This window comes from Capricornis sumatraensis, chromosome 4, assembly GCF_032405125.1.
Source record: "Capricornis sumatraensis isolate serow.1 chromosome 4, serow.2, whole genome shotgun sequence".
Lineage (NCBI taxonomy): Eukaryota > Metazoa > Chordata > Mammalia > Artiodactyla > Bovidae > Capricornis > Capricornis sumatraensis.
The window spans coordinates 134,298,031-134,315,423 of record NC_091072.1 but is presented as its reverse complement, the minus strand read 5'-3'; positions in this window follow the sequence as shown (position 1 = coordinate 134,315,423).

Below are 17,393 nucleotides of genomic sequence, written 5' to 3'. Positions count from 1 at the left end.
TGGCCTATCTCCAGAATTCCTTGCCTCAGCCGATTAAGACAGAACTACTCTGAACAACCTTGGAGAACAACAAGCCCCCTTAAGACAGTAGATTTCCACATATACCTATATATACTTACTCTTTTCTTGGGTTAGTGCAGCAGCTCACTAATCTGACTGCTGCCCCTTATCGCCTCATTAAAGGTGAGCTGTTCCTGTAAAGTGCCGATCTCATTCTTTTTCCAAACCTCGCCTTCTCTAACTCCCTTACCCTACAGTAGACATGAGAAAGAGGTGAACTCAGTTACTCAACTGTGAATTTTCCTCATATGCAAATGATAGACCCAGATCAAAAATGTAAAATGTTGTATGTCACACTCAATGTATAGAAATCGCTTGGTTTTACTGAATAATCCCTTGAAATATGTTTCTCTAATACAACTGCCCTTAATGATTACTCCCTCTTACCCGCCTCAAGACAAAACGAGGGTCAGTACCATGTAGGTAGCAGTGTGCTGAGTCTCTTTTAAAGTAGGAGTGAATCAGACGACTCCTAGCAGGACTTCATGGAAACCCTCCACTCTGAGTAAAAGCCCAACTTTCCCTCATTGAGAACCCTTTAAGCAGAGCGCATGTGGCCTTGAAGAAATGTGCATATCATCTGTTTCTTCCTTCAGTCAGGTTGGAATGTGTCACCTTGGCCTCTGTCTGTTGAGTATTATGAAGTATCTCCAGTGGTTTTTAAGGCCAGACAAAAAAATGCTCTGAAGGTGGATGAAAGGAAAGTCTGTATAGGGAGCCCCAGCACAAGGCAGAGAACATTTTCTGTATCTAAAGGTAGTCTGCTTTGTTGCTTCTGAACAAAGCTCTGGGAGGAAGGGGAAGTGTGGGCTGCCTTCCAAATGGTAAGGACCATTGCATCCAGCTCTTACGGGCATGAGCTCCTCATTGGTGGAGCATCTTGTCAGCCGTGAGAAAAGGACCAGAAGGCCTGGTCTTCTGAACTGCTACCTCTACCTCCTAAAATTCCATTTTTTCCCCCTTTAACACTGAAAATGTTTTGTATTGGAGTATATAGCTGATTAACAGTGTTGTGGTAGTTTCAGGTGAAGAGCAAAAGGACTCAGCCATGCATACATGGATCCATTTCTCCCCCAACCCCCCTCCCATCCAGGCTGGCACATAGCATTGAACAGAGTTCCATGTGCTATAATATAGGAGCTTGTTGGTTTTCCATTTTAAATATAGCAGTGTGTATATTACCTTCCCAAAGTCCCTAACTGTGCCTTCCATCTGGTGGCCATAAGTTCATTTCCTAAGTCTGTGAGTCTCTTTTTGTTTTGTAAGTATGTTCATTAGTATTATTTATTTTTAGATTCCACATATAAGGGATGTCATATGATATTTCTCCTTCGCTGACTTATTTCACTCAGTATGACACTCTTTAGGTCCATCCATGTTTCTGCAAATGGCATTATTTCATTCTTTTAGTGGCTGAGTAACATTCCATTGCATATATGTACGATGTCTTCTTTATGCATTTGTCTATCGATGAACATTTCAGTTCAGTTCAGTCGCTCAGTCGTGTCCGACTGTTTGCAACCCCATGAATCGCAGCACGCCAGGCCTCCCTGTTCATCACCAACTCCGGGAGTTCACTCAAACTCACGTCCATCAAGTCCGTGATGCCATCCAGCCATCTCATCCTCTGTCATTCCCTTCTCTGCCCCCAATCCCTCTCAGCATCAGGGTCTTTTCCAATGAGTCAACTCTTTGCATCAGGTGGCCAAAGTACTGGAGTTTCAGCTTTAGCATCATTCCTTCCAAAGAACACCCAGGGCTGATCTCCTTCAGAATGGACTGGAGTCTTCTCCAACACCACAGTTCAAAAGCATCAATTCTTCGGCACTCAGCTTTCTTCACAGTCCAACTCTCACATCCATACATGAGCACTGGAAAAACCATAGCCTTGTAGATGGACCTTAGTCGGCAAAGTAATGTCTCTGCTTTTGAATATGCTGTCTAGGTTGGTCATAAATTTCCTTCCACTGCAGATGGTGATTGCAGCCATGAAATTAAAAGACGCTTACTCCTTGGAAGAAAAGCTATGACCAACCTAGATAACATATTCAAAAGCAGAGACATTACTTTGCCGACTAAGGTCCGTCTACAAGGCTGTGGTTTTTCCTGTGGTCATGTATGGATGTGAGAGTTGGACTGTGAAGAAGGCTGAGCGCCAAAGAATTGATGCTTTTGAACTGTCGTGCTGGAGAAGACTCTTGAGAGTCCCTTGGACTGCAAGGAGATCCAACCAGTCCATTCTGAAGGAGATCAGCCCTGGGATTTCTTTGGAAGGAATGATGCTAAAGCTGAAACTGCAGTACTTTGGCCACCTCATGCAAAGAGTTGACTCATTGGAAAGGACTCTGGTGCTGAGAGGGATTGGGGGCAGGAGGAGAAGGGGACGACCGAGGATGAGATGGCTGGATGGCATCACTGACTCAATGGATGCGAGTCTGAGTGAACTCCAGGAGTTGGTGATGGACAGGGAGGCCTGGAGTGCTGTGATTCATGGGGTTGAAGAGAGTCGGACGCGACTGAACTGAACTGATGTCTTGGCCATTGTAAACAGTTGTAACACTGTTATATTGTAAACCTTGCAATGAACATTGGGGTGCATATATCTTTTGGGGCCATGTTTTCCTCTGAATATATGCTCAGGAGTCGGATTCCAGGGTCCTATGGTAGCTCTCGGAGAAGGCGATGGCACCCCACTCCAGTACTCTTGCCTGGAAAATCCCATGGACGGAGGAGCTTGGAAGGCTGCAGTCCATGGTGTCGCGAAGAGTCAGACATGACTGAGCGACTTCACTTTGACTTTTCACTTTCATGCATTGGAGGAGGAAATGGCAATCCACTCCAGTGTTCTTGCCTGGAGAATCCCAGGGATGGGGGAGCCTGGTGGGCTGCCATCTCTGGGGTCGCACAGAGTCAGACACGACTGAAGCGACTTAGCAGCAGCAGCATGGTAGCTCTATTTTTAGTTTTTAAAGGAACTTCCTTACTGTTCTCCACAGTGGCTGTACCAGTTTACATTCCTGCCCACAGTGCAGGAGGGTTCCTTTCTCTCCATACCCCCTCCAGCATAAAATACCTTTATTTTTAGATTTTCTTTCTTTTTTTTTCCCTTTCTGATCATATTTTTCTTTTTTTTTAAATTTTTTAAATTTTACTTTATTTTACTTTACAATACTGTATTGGTTTTGCCATACATCAACATGAATCCGCCACGGGTGTACATGTGATCCCAATCCTGAACCCCCCTCCCGGCCCCCCATAGGACGTTGTACTTGAAAATATTTCATTTACTTCAATTGTGAAAATTTAAAGGTGGAAAATTGCTTAGGATGAAAAGAACCATCTTTAAACGTTACAAACAAAGTAACATGTCTTGTTTGAATTCACTACTTGAAGATCGAGTCTTTTCAGTGTTATTTAACGAGCTTACAGAGATGACAAAGATGCTGCCTTTTGGAACTTCAGCATAGTGAATGGTCACCCCCCACCCCCCACCCCAGTGAAGCATTAAAAGGATGTGATGGGGCACGTACAATGTGCCATTGGAAGGCAGGGTAAGTGAGTCTGAGAAGATTGACAGTGTCCATTAGGGTGATGCTAGTGGTGATATTGTGCAGGTGTTTACCAGGTGAGGGAGATGGGTGTTGGGCTGTACCACTGGCTTGTCAGCCCTATGCTTGCTCAGCCTTATGACTGAAGAAAGGACCTGGAGTCAGTGACAGAGACATCAGTGCTTTTATGGATGGGGCTCTTAGATGTCTCAAACAAGGTCCCGGAGCCACCCCACTGTGTGTGGCAGTTGGTGGGCAGGACACAGTGGCCATCTTTGCTCTTAGAGAGAGGTGGAGGTTACCAGTTATAGGGAAAGTTGACAACAGGTTGACTCCTTGGTTACCAGGCAAGCCAGCAGAGGAGCACGCCCCTCACTGCTCTCTTTGATAAGCTTTCACGGTAGAGATGTTCGGATCTGAAAATTAGAACAGTCACTAGCTGTATGTAGTATGCAATAGCTGTGTTTGCTGCTTAGGTTCTGTGATTAAGAGGGAGGGTCAGTCTTGGGAGTAGAGTGTAGGTGAAGCAGTGATGGGTCAGGCAGGATATGTACAGAGAGCAAGAGAACAGCCATCTTGGGTGGCCTGATCACACAAGGGGAAAAGGGCATTGCAAGGAGAGGGATGGGCATGTGCAAGGACAGTGGGGCATGTGTGTACACCCTGGATTGGGCCAGTGGGGAGGTTTGGTGGCCTAGACCTTTATGGTGGACATGGCATAAGGTGAGTCTAAGATCAGCTGGATTTATCTGGAGAGGGGAGGTTGGGAGCCTGGAGGTGGGGTGAGGGTTGCTAGAGTATCCTCAACCAGAAGCAGGGGAACTGGCCACAGGAGGTAAAGGCCACCTAAAGCCCTTGTGGGACTTCACTGGTGGTCCAGTGGCTAAGACTTCGTGCTCCCAGTGCAGGAGACCCAGGTTCGATCCCCATTCAGGGAACTAGATCCCACATACCACAACTAAAGATCCTGTGCGCCACAACTGACATGGTGCAGCCAATTAAATATCACAAAAAAAGAAAAAGACTTAAAGGTGGGTTGTGTGATGAATAAGCAAAATATGTAGGATGTCAACTCAATACAAATTAGTTCTCATCTCATTCTGACCTTGTAAAATGTATTGCATGGGGTGAAATAACCCATGTCTCAGGATGAAAACCTTTGCAGATCCATGACTTTGCTGTTTAGCCCTTGGTAAATGGACTGTCCTATACAGGCCACATACACACAGTCCCAGTTTTGTATTTATAAGTGTTCAGTTCATTGGGCTTCCCAGGTGGCGCTAGTGGTAAAGAACCCACCTGCCAATGCAGGAGATGTAAGAGACTTGGGTTCAGTCCCTGGGTTGGGAAGATCCCCTGGACGAGGAAATGGCAACCCACTCCAATATTTTTGCCTGGGGAATCCCATGGAATCCTGGTGGGCTACAGTCCATAGGGTTGCAAAGAAGCAGACACGACTGAAGTGACTTAGCACAAAGTTCATTGTATTACTGCATCAAGGCTGTACAAAGATATGACTCTTTGTTCACCTGTAGCCCGGTCTCCAGTGGGCTCCTTGCCACTTCGTCTGGGGCAGGTGGGAGGGGCCAGTGGTCTCCCAGGTGCAACCAGGTCAGGTCTGTTACTCTCCATCCTCCCCCATCTCTGGATGTAGTTTGGACCCCACAGATGGTCAGATCTTTCTGTGAATGGCTGGCTTCACTCTCGCCTGGCCTGACAAACGTTTACAGCTGGCTTTCTTTAAAGCTGGGAAACCAGTTTGCAGACTTCAGCTTTGTTAATTTTGGATCTGCTCACCTGGCACCTTTCTTTGAGATTTCACTGTAGTGACTTCTTGGGATCTCTGTGGAAATGTTAATTTTAATATCCTGTCAAGTGTATAACATCTGGGTGTGTGGAGTATGGAAAGCTGGCTTGGAAATAACTTGGGGAAAGAGAGGGATGATGTTGGTAGGACAGACTGAAAAATGATTAATATTTATTGAGAATTTATAATGTGTTAGGTGCTGTTGTAAGCACGAGATGGGGAATACTGCTCTTGATCGTCCTAAATCTGACATAGGTGCTAGTGTTAGTTGCCCAATCTTGTCTGACTCTTTGCAATCCCATGGACTGCAGACTGCCAGGCTCCTCTATCCTATTTCCCTATTTTCTACATGAGGACATAGAAGTAGAATGTTTAAATAATTTGTCCAAAGCGTGTGTTGGTCACTCAGTCGTGTCTGACTCTTTGTGACCCCATGAACTGTAGCCCACCAGGCTCCTCTGTCTATGGGATTCTCCAGGCAAAAATACTAGAGTGGGCTGCCGTTTCCTTCTCTGGGAGATATTCCAGACCCAGGGATCGAACCCGAGTCTCTTAGGTCTCCAGCATTGACGGGCGGGTTCTTTACCACTAGTATCACCTAGAAGATGCCTAGTGTATAACAACTGTTCTGCAAATGTTAACTGTCAGGTCTCTGTATCTCTATGTAGCTACAGTACGTGAAGTAGTGAAATTGTTAATGTCCGACTCTTTGCGACCCCATAGACCGTAGCCCTCCAGGCTCCTCTGTCCATGGAACATTTCAGGCAACAATACTGAAGTGGGTAGCCATTCCCCTCTTCAGGGAATCTTTCCAGCCCAGGGATCAAAGCCGGGTCCCCTGCATTTTAGGCAGATTCTTTACTGTCTGAGCCACCAGGGAAGCCCAACTATAGTATATATATTATTATGTATTTTTAAAATTTTATTTTTTATTTTTGCAGAAGGATTATGCTTATTTTTGTATGAATTTTATAAATACCTTGTCTACTTCCCAATCTTAAATTTATTTTTAATTGGAGGATAATTGCTTTACAATGTGGTGTTGGCTTCTGCTGTACAATGTGAATCAGTTTAAGTATAAATATTTCCCCACCCTCTTGAGCCTCCCTCCCAGCCATCACGCATCCCACCCCACGAGGTCATCACAGAGCGCTGAGCTGAGTTCCGTGTGCTATAGAGCTGCTTATATTCTGATATATCTATAGTCATTCAGGAACTTTCACTGTTAGCATGTGCCTGTTCCTATTAATAAACAGGAAGTACACATTCCGGTTGTGGAAATAATGTTATTTCCATCAGTGCTTCCGGGGACTAAGGACTTCTGTACAACATCAAATGACTTTCTGTCAATGTGGTAATGATTCTTACGTCCCTTACGTTCCCTTTTTGTTTGCTTTAACCTTCCTATCTTGTTATGTAAATACACCCTTTAGTGATTGCATAGGAATCCAAGAGCACATTTGAATAATCTGCTGCCTTGCTCTGATCAAAATCTTGGTTGGCATTTATAGCCCAGACTGGGTCTTACTAAGGGATTCCCAAGTAGCTCAGTGGTAAAGAATCGGCTCGCAATGCAGGAGACATCAGTTCCATCCCTGGGTCTCGAAGATCCCCTGGAGGAGGAAATGGCAACCCCCTCCAGTATTCATGCCTGGATAGAGGAGCCTGGCGGGCTACAGTCCATGGGGTCACAAAGAGTTGGACATGACTTGGAGACTAAATAACAACAACAGGATCTTACCATAAAGTTTACTGTGTGAATCCAGTCTTTTCCTTTGACTTGGATGGATTCATTTATTCAGAAAGAAGTTACTGAGTGCCTTCACTGTGTGATGTTTCTAGGTATAGAGGATACGGCATGAAACAAAACAAACAAAAACACCTGCCTTCAGGGAGTTCATGTTCCAGTGGGTGAAACAATGAATAAATAAAATATGCAGTAAGTCAGATAGCAGTAAGGCAATGGGGAGAAATGAAGTAGGGAGAGAGGACTTGCTGGGGAATTTGTAATTTTTAATAGCATCAGGTTTGAATGTGATGATGTGATTTTCTTTTTATTTTTTTAAAGAACCATTACCAGTTAGAGATACAGTTTGTCTCCATGTCTGAGGGTTCTGCATGTTGGAGCCAGTCCCCGTGCCTCTATCAAGGTTGACTATATATACAGATGTAGTGTGGTGAAGTATACTGAGGTTTGATGGTGAAACGTGTCTGAGATGTGCTTTAAAACAATTCAGAATTGGGCCAAGGGCAATAGGAAGGATTTACAAATGAAGCAAGGAGGTGTATGTTCAGTGTTGAAATAGGTTAGTAATGAGTATATGGGAATTTGTTAACCATTTTGCTTTACTTTTCTTTTTGAAAACCTCCACAGTAGACAGTTAAAAAAAAAATCATAACAACTTAAATATGTACACAAATCAAAACCGTAGGATTCCATTGCAAAAGCAGACACAAACTTCTAAGTCCATGAAGTTACAAACACAGTTGACAAAATAATTACTTACATTATTAAAGTGATATAAATAATTAATATAAAATTATTAAAGGTGATTTGTGGCTCACCTGGTAAAGACTCTGCCTGCCATGCGGAAGACCTGTGTTCGATCCTTGTTCAGGATCCCTTTGACTCCCGATCCCATGGGTCAGGAAGATCCCTTGGAGAAGGGAAAGGCTACCCACTCCAGTATTCTGGCCTGGAGAATTCCACGGACTGGATAGTCCATGGGGTCGCAAAGAGTCAGACACGACTGAGTGACCTTCACTTTCACATTAAAGGTGAATGAAAGAATCAAGTTTCAGAGACTGCTTCACTGAGAGGCGGTCCAAGTGGAGATGTGCAGGGGAAAGGAGGTGGCCGTGGGGGTTGGGAGGTAGGGGGTGGGGAGGGATGAGCGTGGAACCCTGGATTATTCTGGAGAAAAACCTTTCAAACTGAGAAATGCCGGGGATCCAAAGAATCCACCTGCAATGCAGGTTTGATTCCTGGGTTGGGAAGATCCTCTGGAGAGGGGATAATATACCCACTGCAGTATTCTTGGGTTTCCCTTGTGGTTCAGCTGGTAAAGAATCTGCCTGCAATGCGGGAGACCTGGGTTAGACCCATGGGTTGGGAAGATCTCCTGGAGAAGGGAAAGGCTACCCACTCCAGTATTCTTTCCTGGAGAATTTCATGGACTGTATAGTCCGTGGGGTTGCAAAGAGACACAACTGAGGGACTTTCACTTTCAAACTGCCAACCCGATAGGAGATGGTTGTTGAGGGTGGAGCCTTGTTCTTGCCTGGGAACAAATGGTCCTATGGATGCTATTCGTGTGTATTGTGATTGCAACTGAGGAAGCACTGTGCGAATCTGCAGGATGGGGTGGGGGGCTGCCACATTCATCATGGCTTCACCAGCGCCTAGCAGAGATACTGTGCTCCTTGAGTGTTGACCATTCATTTTCTCATCTTTTCCTACAACCAATTTGTAGGGTAAATGGGGAAGGAATCTCTTTCCTCATTTAATACAGATGAGGTACCATTTCCTGGGCTTCCCTGGTAGCTCAGCGGTAAAGAATCTACCTGCTAATGCAAGAAATGTGGATTCAATCCCTGGATCAGGAAGATTCCCCTGGAGAAGGAAATGGCAACCCACTCTAGTATTCTTTCTTGGAGAATCCCATGGACAGAGGAGCCTGGCGGGCTTCAGTCCATGGAGGTCACAAAAGAGTTGGACGTGACTGAAGCGACTAAACAACAGCTGCCATTTCCTACCATCGGGAATTTCCATTCCATCCCATTCCGCTTCACTCTGCTAAGTGGTGAAGCCCCTTGATTAGTCCTCTGGGTCTTTCCCTTCCCCCACAGGATCTGTTAAGGGACCCAGTTCCTTGACAGAGAAGGACAGCTGATGATTGTTTTGGACAACTGAAGATTTATTTATTTCTCAAACTGAAGTTTGAGAGGTAAATAAAATCACCAGTGCCTGGCGCATAGACTCTTGAGGCCAAATTAAATTTCCTGCAACTGTGTGTGGCCAGAGAAAATAAGAAATCCCGTTAAAGCAGAAACCCAGGCATGAAACTGTTGCTCCGAAGCTTGGAATCATTTAACAGTGAAAAAAGTAAAACAGAACAAGACCAACAAAGACATTTTACATGCTGCTTAAAGTTACACATCCAAATTGTGTACATATGTCTGTGTGCACATACATTGAATTTCAAGATCAGTGGTTTTAAACCTTCTTTCCATATGTAGAATTTTTATAATCAGCAAGTAGATGGGGCTTTGGGGTTTAATGAAAAGATTTGTATGGATAACATATGTTTCCTTTTATAGAAAATAATCTTACAGCCTATTGAAAATGCCTGAGTTCTTAAGTGCCCATGGAATAATTTTATTTGACCTGTTAAATCATATAGTTTTCTTCCCTTACCATTATTATTTTTTGGTGTGTTATTATTTATCCAAGGGTCTTATTTTTTTAAGTGTCTTTTAATTATTTTATTTTATTTTTATTTTTGACTTCCCTGGGTCTTCGTTGCTTTTGTGTGGGCTTTCTCTAGTGTGGGCGAGTGAGGGCTACTCTTCGTTGCAGTTCACAGGCTTCTCATGGTGGTTACTTCTGTTATTGCGGAGCACTGGCTGTAGGCATGCAGCCTTGAGTAGTTGCCCAGCACAGGCTCAGTAGTTGTGGCACGTGGGCTTAATCACTCCAAAACACGTGGAATCTTTCTGGACCAGAGATCAAACCCTCATCCCTTGCATGGGCAGGTGGATTCTTATACACTCCACCACCAGGGAAGTCCAAGGTCTTATTTTTAATTCTGGAGGCCTAGGTTCAGAATAAGGAATACTTTTGTATTTTAAGTTGATTCTATGTAGACTTGCATTTTACAAATGTTAAAATATTTCAGATGTCTGGAGGTATATAGTGGGTATATTTAGAACTGTAATTCCATGTTCCTCTCTCATCTTTAGGGGACAGATTTAATTAATAGCCTATATGAATTTCTTTGCTCCAAGAAGAGCACACGTTAGGGAAATTATCTTAGAGTAAGTTAGAGGCAAATCTACCATCTTAAATTCCATTTAGGAGAAATAGATTGAGTTAGGATAGAGTCACTCAACTTGGGGATTCACCATCTTTTAAACATGCACTTTAAAGAGGTCATGAATTTGTAATAGAACTTACTACAGGGTCTGAATTTATATTCCAGGCTCATCCTAAAGTTTACAATATGTCCCCTGCAGGCTGTTCTAAAGGGTCAACCATTTGAGATTTCTATGAAAACCAAAATTATTTCAGTAGAAATAATTAAACCCTGGAAGATCTTTGGCTGGCTATGGTGATATTTCTTTGTAAATAGTAAGTAATGTTGGCATTGAAACATTTACATAAGAAATGTAGGTTTAACCTCAAAAACACATCCCCCCAAAGCTTTTTCTGAAGTTTTAATGAAAAACATGATCATCACCTGCAACTTATTTGAATAAGTGCTTTTAAATTGTCAAGTCTTTTCATTTATTCTTTTGTTGTAAATTTCTACTTTTATTGTATAAGGTCGACAGCTGTGGCCTGCATCAGTTTTTGAATTTTGCACTTTATGAAGTTTTCTTTTCACTTGCTATAGAGTGGAATCTTGTAAATGCTTCCTGCTTACTTAAAAATGGTATACTTTTAGGAAATATAATTTTACTTACTGTGTCTTTGGGTAGAATACTGTATATGTGTATCTCGAGGAGTTTCCCTGTATATTTCCAGAAGTTACTGCTTTATTTACTTACATGCTGTGTTAATATCAATGTAGACTGTGGCTCTTAAAAATCAGCAGCACACATGTATGCTGGTAAAATATTACCTTATTATGGCAATATAACATTTTCTCTTTCTGTAAAAATAGGTGACATACAACCCCAACTTCCTAGTCAGTATGCACACGTGCTAAGTTGCTTCAGTTGTGTCTGACTCTTAGTGACCCCATGGACTATAGCCCACTAGGCTCCTCTGTCCATTGGATTCTCCAAGCAAGAATACCAGAGTGGATTGCCATTTCCTTCTCCACTAGTCAGTATAAGAACGTGTTTCTTAGAGAAAGGATGCACAAAATCTCAGCGAAGTAGGGAGGCTACTTGAGTTCTAGTGAGTTCTGTAGTCTTCTCTGCAAATCATCAGCGCTTTTGGATCTGCTGTAGCAGGGGCAGGGTTGTCTTTTGAAGGAGAGATGATTTGCTCTGTGGGAGGTTTGCTGCTGCTGCTGCTGCTGCTAAATCGCTTCAGTTGTGTCCAACTCTGTGTGACCCTATAGACGGCAGCCCACCAGGCTCCCCTGTCCCTGGGATTCTCCAGGCAAGAACCCTGGAGTGAGTTGCCATTTCCTTCTCCAGTGCATGAAAGTGAAAAGTGAAAGAGAAATCTCTCAGTTGTGTCCGACTCTTAGCGACCCCATGGACTGCAGCCCAGCAGGCTCCTCTGTCCATGGGATTTTCCAGGCAAGAGTACTGGAGTGGGGTGCCATTGCCTTCTCTGGGGAGGTATGCGCCAGGTCTACATTCCAGGTAAGTCTTTGGCTTCGAGAGGCAGCTGATAACGTGAACAAGGCTAAGAGGTCTCACCAAGAGAGACCTGGGGCTTCCCCAGTGGCTCATTGGTCACGAACTTGCCTGCAGTGCAGTAGATGTGGGTTCCATCCCTGGGCCTGGAAGATCCCTTGGAGAAGGGAAATGGCAACCCACTCACAGCATTTTTGCTGGAAAAATCTGCATGGCCAGGGGAGCCTGCCAGGCTACAATTCATAGGGTCTCAAAGAGTTGAACATGATTGAGCAAGTGAACACACGCAAGAGAGACCTACTTTATTCTTGATGTTATAAGCTCAGCTATCAGAGTCCTGTTCCTGGGTAGATTATAGGACTGTTCAAAGGTATGTCCTGCCACCCCTGGGGTGAATCATTGGTGCTGCGAAGTCCTTGGAAGAAGCATGTGGAGGAGGAGGCAAGCAGGTTTTCTAGTAGAAGTTTGCTGGCAGAGGGTAGGGGGTACTATCTGGTGAAAGAAGACCCTTCCTCTTGGGACTGTCACTGATACAGAGGATAGGGACAGTGACTCCATTGGCATTGAGAAGGTATGTAAATTTGGTAATCTTGGACTTCTAGAAACATTTACTAATCTTTTTGCATCTAGTAAAGTGTATTTTTGACCCCTGTTGCCCACTGTGATCAATATTCAGGGAAATTATGTCATTCTAGGGATGTTCCATTGTTAAATTTGTGATTTCCAGGAGCAGTGCCTCAGGCAAATAAAATATGAAATGCCTTTAGAATAAAATCACTTGGGCCTCCATTTAATAGGACAACTACCCTGTTCTTGATTTTTATTTTTTGTAGCACTGATATTTTCCTAGTGTTTGAACTCCAAAATTCTGTCCAAACTTTTAAAGTCCGAAATGACATACAGGTCATCCAAAGGATTCAACTGGTGGAGGTATCCACTGCATTTAAAGTCTCAGGCTTTCAGATGAGTTCAGGTTATTTAAGCCTGGCCAAATAGGTATTGAAAAATCCTAACTAAAGGAATCTTGATGTTATTGGCTTATTTCCTCCCATATTGAGTTTCTGCCACAATTGCCTGAACAATGTTTGATGACTTAATTTAATTTACTTTCTTCCGGGAGAATGCTGGAAAAGTAATTCGCATAGAAATAGGAAGACTTATAATAGCTAAAATTAGAACATGGAATGGGAAATCTGAAATTTGTTGTTGTTCAGTCACTGCGTCCTGTCCTACTCTTTGTGATCTCATGGACTGCAGCACGCTAGGCTTCCCTGTCTTTCACTATCTCCCAGAGTTTGTTCAAATTCATGTCTGTTGAGTCGGTGATGCCATCCATCCATCTCATCCTATGTCCCCTTCTTCTCCTCCTGCCTTCGCTCTTTCCCAGCAACAGGGTCTTTTCTAATGAGTCAGCTCTGTGCATCAGGTGACCAAAGTGTTGGAGCTTCAGCTTATGCTGAAATACTGATTCACCATCACAAAAGGGGTTGAATCCTCTGATGAACTTACTGGTTATGCTAAATACTTTAAAAAGACATAGGTTGAAGAAACAATGATTTCATAGCCATGGTCTTCTAGAAAAGAATGCCAGTCAAGAGCTAGGAGACCTGGTTTGCATTTTCAAAACTTAGTGAGCTGCATGGGCTCTGAAGCCAGGCTACTGGGATTCTTCAAGGAACCCTTTCCTAGCTGTGTGAATTTGGGCTAGTTGCAGAAGCTTTCTGCGAAACAAGGATGTGACAGTAACCTACTGAATGGGCTTTTTGGGAGGATGAAATGAGTGGATATATGTGAATTGCTTAGGAGAATGTCTCCCACATACTAAGTGTGCTCAATAAGTGTGAGAAATGATAATTTCCAAGTAATTTACTTTCTCTAGATCTGTTTTCCTATTTGTATAAAAATGTTTGTTCTGGACTCCTTGGTATGGGTAATAAGAAAGGGTCTCACTTATTCTGAAGGGATTTTCTCTCCAGGAGAAGAGAGAAAATAAGCTCAAAGGCTCAAAGCAAAATAAATGACCTCAGAAATCACTTTGGGTCTGGAAGATAAGAGAAGGCCTGCTGGTGAAGCAAGCAATAGGGTTTCCTCGGTGGCTCAGATGGTAAAGAATCTGCCTGCAGTGCAGGGGGCCCAGGTTCAATCCCTGGGTCGGGAAGATCCCCTGGAGAAGGGAATGGCAACCCACTCTAGTATTCTTGCCTGGAGAATTCTGGTGGACTACAGTCCATAGGGGTGTGGAGAGTTGGCCACGACTGACCAACTAACACTTTGCTGGCGAGGGTGATCAGTTGAGTTGTGCTTTAAAGTGGTGGTTGCCAGAGTTGGGAACATTATAAAGTGATAACATCTAGAACACAACATTAGAAACAAGATACAGATGGCAAACTTTATTTTGCCCAAAAAATGGGCGGCGGCAGAGTGAACCTCTTCTGCCATCCAAATATATCACCATTATTTTTATAAAAGAAGGCATTTGAAGATGAAAGGAGTTATCTCAGTCCAAGAACTCAATATACTTGCTTTTAGGGAATCTTACTACATTGTCATTTTAGATTTCCTTCTTAACTTGGGTACACTTTCATCATGGACCAGCCAATCAACATATCAGGTTTGGGAAATACCACTTTTAAGAAGAAGAGGGTTTCAATATCTAGTAATCATGGATAGGAAGAGGAAAAGGGACTTTGGCAAAGACATTTGTATAACCAAGAGCACAGAGGTAGGGCATTGGGGTAATTGATGTTAGCTGCTTCATTAGGCAAAGCCCAAATCCTAGTGGTATAACACAATCTGTTGATTTCTCACTTGTATAGAGTCTGATATGGGCCAGGCCATTTTTTCTTCATCTTGTAGCTAAGCCATTTGGAACATGTGCCCTCCCAGGGGTCTGGCAGGAAGAGAGAGGCAGAGGGAGTCCTTGGCTCTCAGTCTAGAAGGGGTGTGTTTCATGAGTGAAATTAATCACTTGGCCCTATTCTTACTGCAGAGGGGGCTGGGAAGTGTAAATACAAGAGTGTCACCATGATGGAAAAGGAAGAGGAGGTGCTGCTGAGTTTGGGATTATCTGAAACCATGGAGTAAGAGACCCTTGCTCCTTGGAAAGAAAAGCTATGACAAATCTAGACAGTCTATTAAAAAGCAGAGATATCACTTTGCCAACAAAGGTCAGTCTAATCAAAGGTATGGTTTTTTCAGTAGTCATGTACAGATTGAGAGTTGGACCATAAAGAAGGCTGAGTGCCGAAGAATTAATGCTTTTGATTTGCATTTCCCTAATAATTAATGACATCAAACATATTCTCACATGCCTGTTGGCAATCAGGATGTCTTCTTTAGAAAAGTGTCAATTCAGCTGCTCTGCCAATCTTTTAATTGATTGTTTTTTGTTGAGCTGTAAGAGTTCTTTATCTATTGTGGATATTAATGGATATGTGATTTGCAAATATCTTCTCCTGTTCTGTAGATTGTCTTTGTCATTTTGCTGATGGTTTCCTTTGCTGTGCAAAAGCTCTTTAGTTTGATGTAGTCTCTTGTATTTGTTAATCAGACCCTTAAAGAAAAATAGGTTTAAAGAGAAACACCAGCATAAATAAGAGTAATCATTCTAAAGTTAAATTTAAAAGACAGTATGGGAGTAGAATTGGTAGAAATTCTTGGCAATGGCTCAGATACAAGGGGAACAAAGGAAAAAACAGAGAAAGGCATTGAAGTCAATTCTAAGGCCTCTTGAAGATTGGCTGGGTGAGAGTAAGCGAAAAATGATCACCAGGCTTTGTGGAGCTGCATTGTGCTTGCTGAATTTTATGAACCAGTGGAAGGTCTAGTTGGGAATGTCCAGGAGACAAACATTTCAATCTGGAGAGGGGGTAGACATCAGGATCTGTATTTGGGAGAAGATAGCTGAACTCAGGGACCAAATGCAGTCATTGAGAAGGGATGTGCAGAGATGTAAGAGAAAGTGACAGACAAGGCCTTTAAAGTCTGCATTTTGGACCCTGTGTTAGAGGAAAGAGGCGAGAAAATTGAGAAAAAGAAGAAGCCAGAGGAGTGATGAGAGAGGCCTGGGGAGAAATCAGGGGAACCTCCTGATCCATCCTTCTGTGACTAGAAGAAAAAAACAAACAAACATGGACTGACAAGACTAAGTTTCAGTCTGTGATCCCAAACCTCAAAGAAGTCTATGGAACTTTCAGACATTTTGTTGTAATCTCTGCAATGAAGTCACCTTATTCATTGCAACGAGGAATATTTTATACCTTCTCCTCTCTCATCAAACCTTCAACACTCCCTCCTTCTCTTCACTCTTGGCCAGTAATCTTATTTCATGGAGAAAATGTGAGCAATCCAAAGAGAACCGCCTCCTCCTCCCTTCCACCCCATCTCTGCACAGTCCAGACTGTGGTCTGGCTACTGTGACTGTCCCTTTCTGCAGTAGCTGTCCCTGCTTCTCGCCGAGGCCCTTCCCTCCACGTGTGTGATGGCTCTCCTCCTTGCTTGGTTCTGCTCCTCGATTATTCTTCCCCTTTCTCCTGCATCATCGTTTCCTTCTCTCTCCTGGATGCTGTCTACCAGCACATACTGAAATTTCTCCCTCCTCTCAAAGCTCTTCCTTGAAGTTCCCTCTCCCTCTAGTTTCTGCCTCCTTTCTCTGTTCCTTTTTAGAGCAAAAATCCCCAGGCTTTCTCCATTTCCTGTCCTTCCCTTGATGTTCTCGATTTCACTCTCATCAGTTCTTTCCCCACATTCTATCGAGAGTGCCCTTGTCAGCATCGGCAGTGACTTTTCACCTAGTTAAATTCGTTCACGGGACTCATTTATTCGAACTCTCAGAAGCTTTTGACATAGTTAATCACTTTCTCTTGACTGAAATGCCAACTTGTGGAACACGTGTGATTTTCTTCCTACACTCTTCCAAGTCTTCAAGTGCCCCAGGTCTCAGTCCCTGGAGGCTTTTCTCGCCACAATAGCTTCCTGGTGCTCTTATTCAGCTAACTGGTTAGAAAAGGGACCTGTGTATGCGGGACTCTTGTGTTTTCTCTACTGCTGACCTTCCCATGAGCTTAAGATGTGTGTATCCTTTTGCTTATGTGGTGTCTGTCTTCCCAGGTGGCTCAGTGGCAAAAAAATCTGCCTGCCAATTCAGGAGATTCAGGTTTGATCCCTGGGTTAGGAAGATCCCCTGGAGAAGGGAATGGCTGCCCCCTCATGTATTCTTACCTGGAGAATTCCATGGGCAGAGGAGCATGGCAGGCTACAGTCCATGGGAGTCACACACAGAGTTGGAAACGACTGAGCTCACACATGCAATAGAAAAACTAATAGAGGCTTAAATACAGTGAACAGGATAGAACTACTGATGCCTCCTGCCACATCCCTTCCTGACTTTCCAGCAGACCCATCCTCCCTGCCTTCTGCCTCCAGCCCCTCCTCTACTACCAACC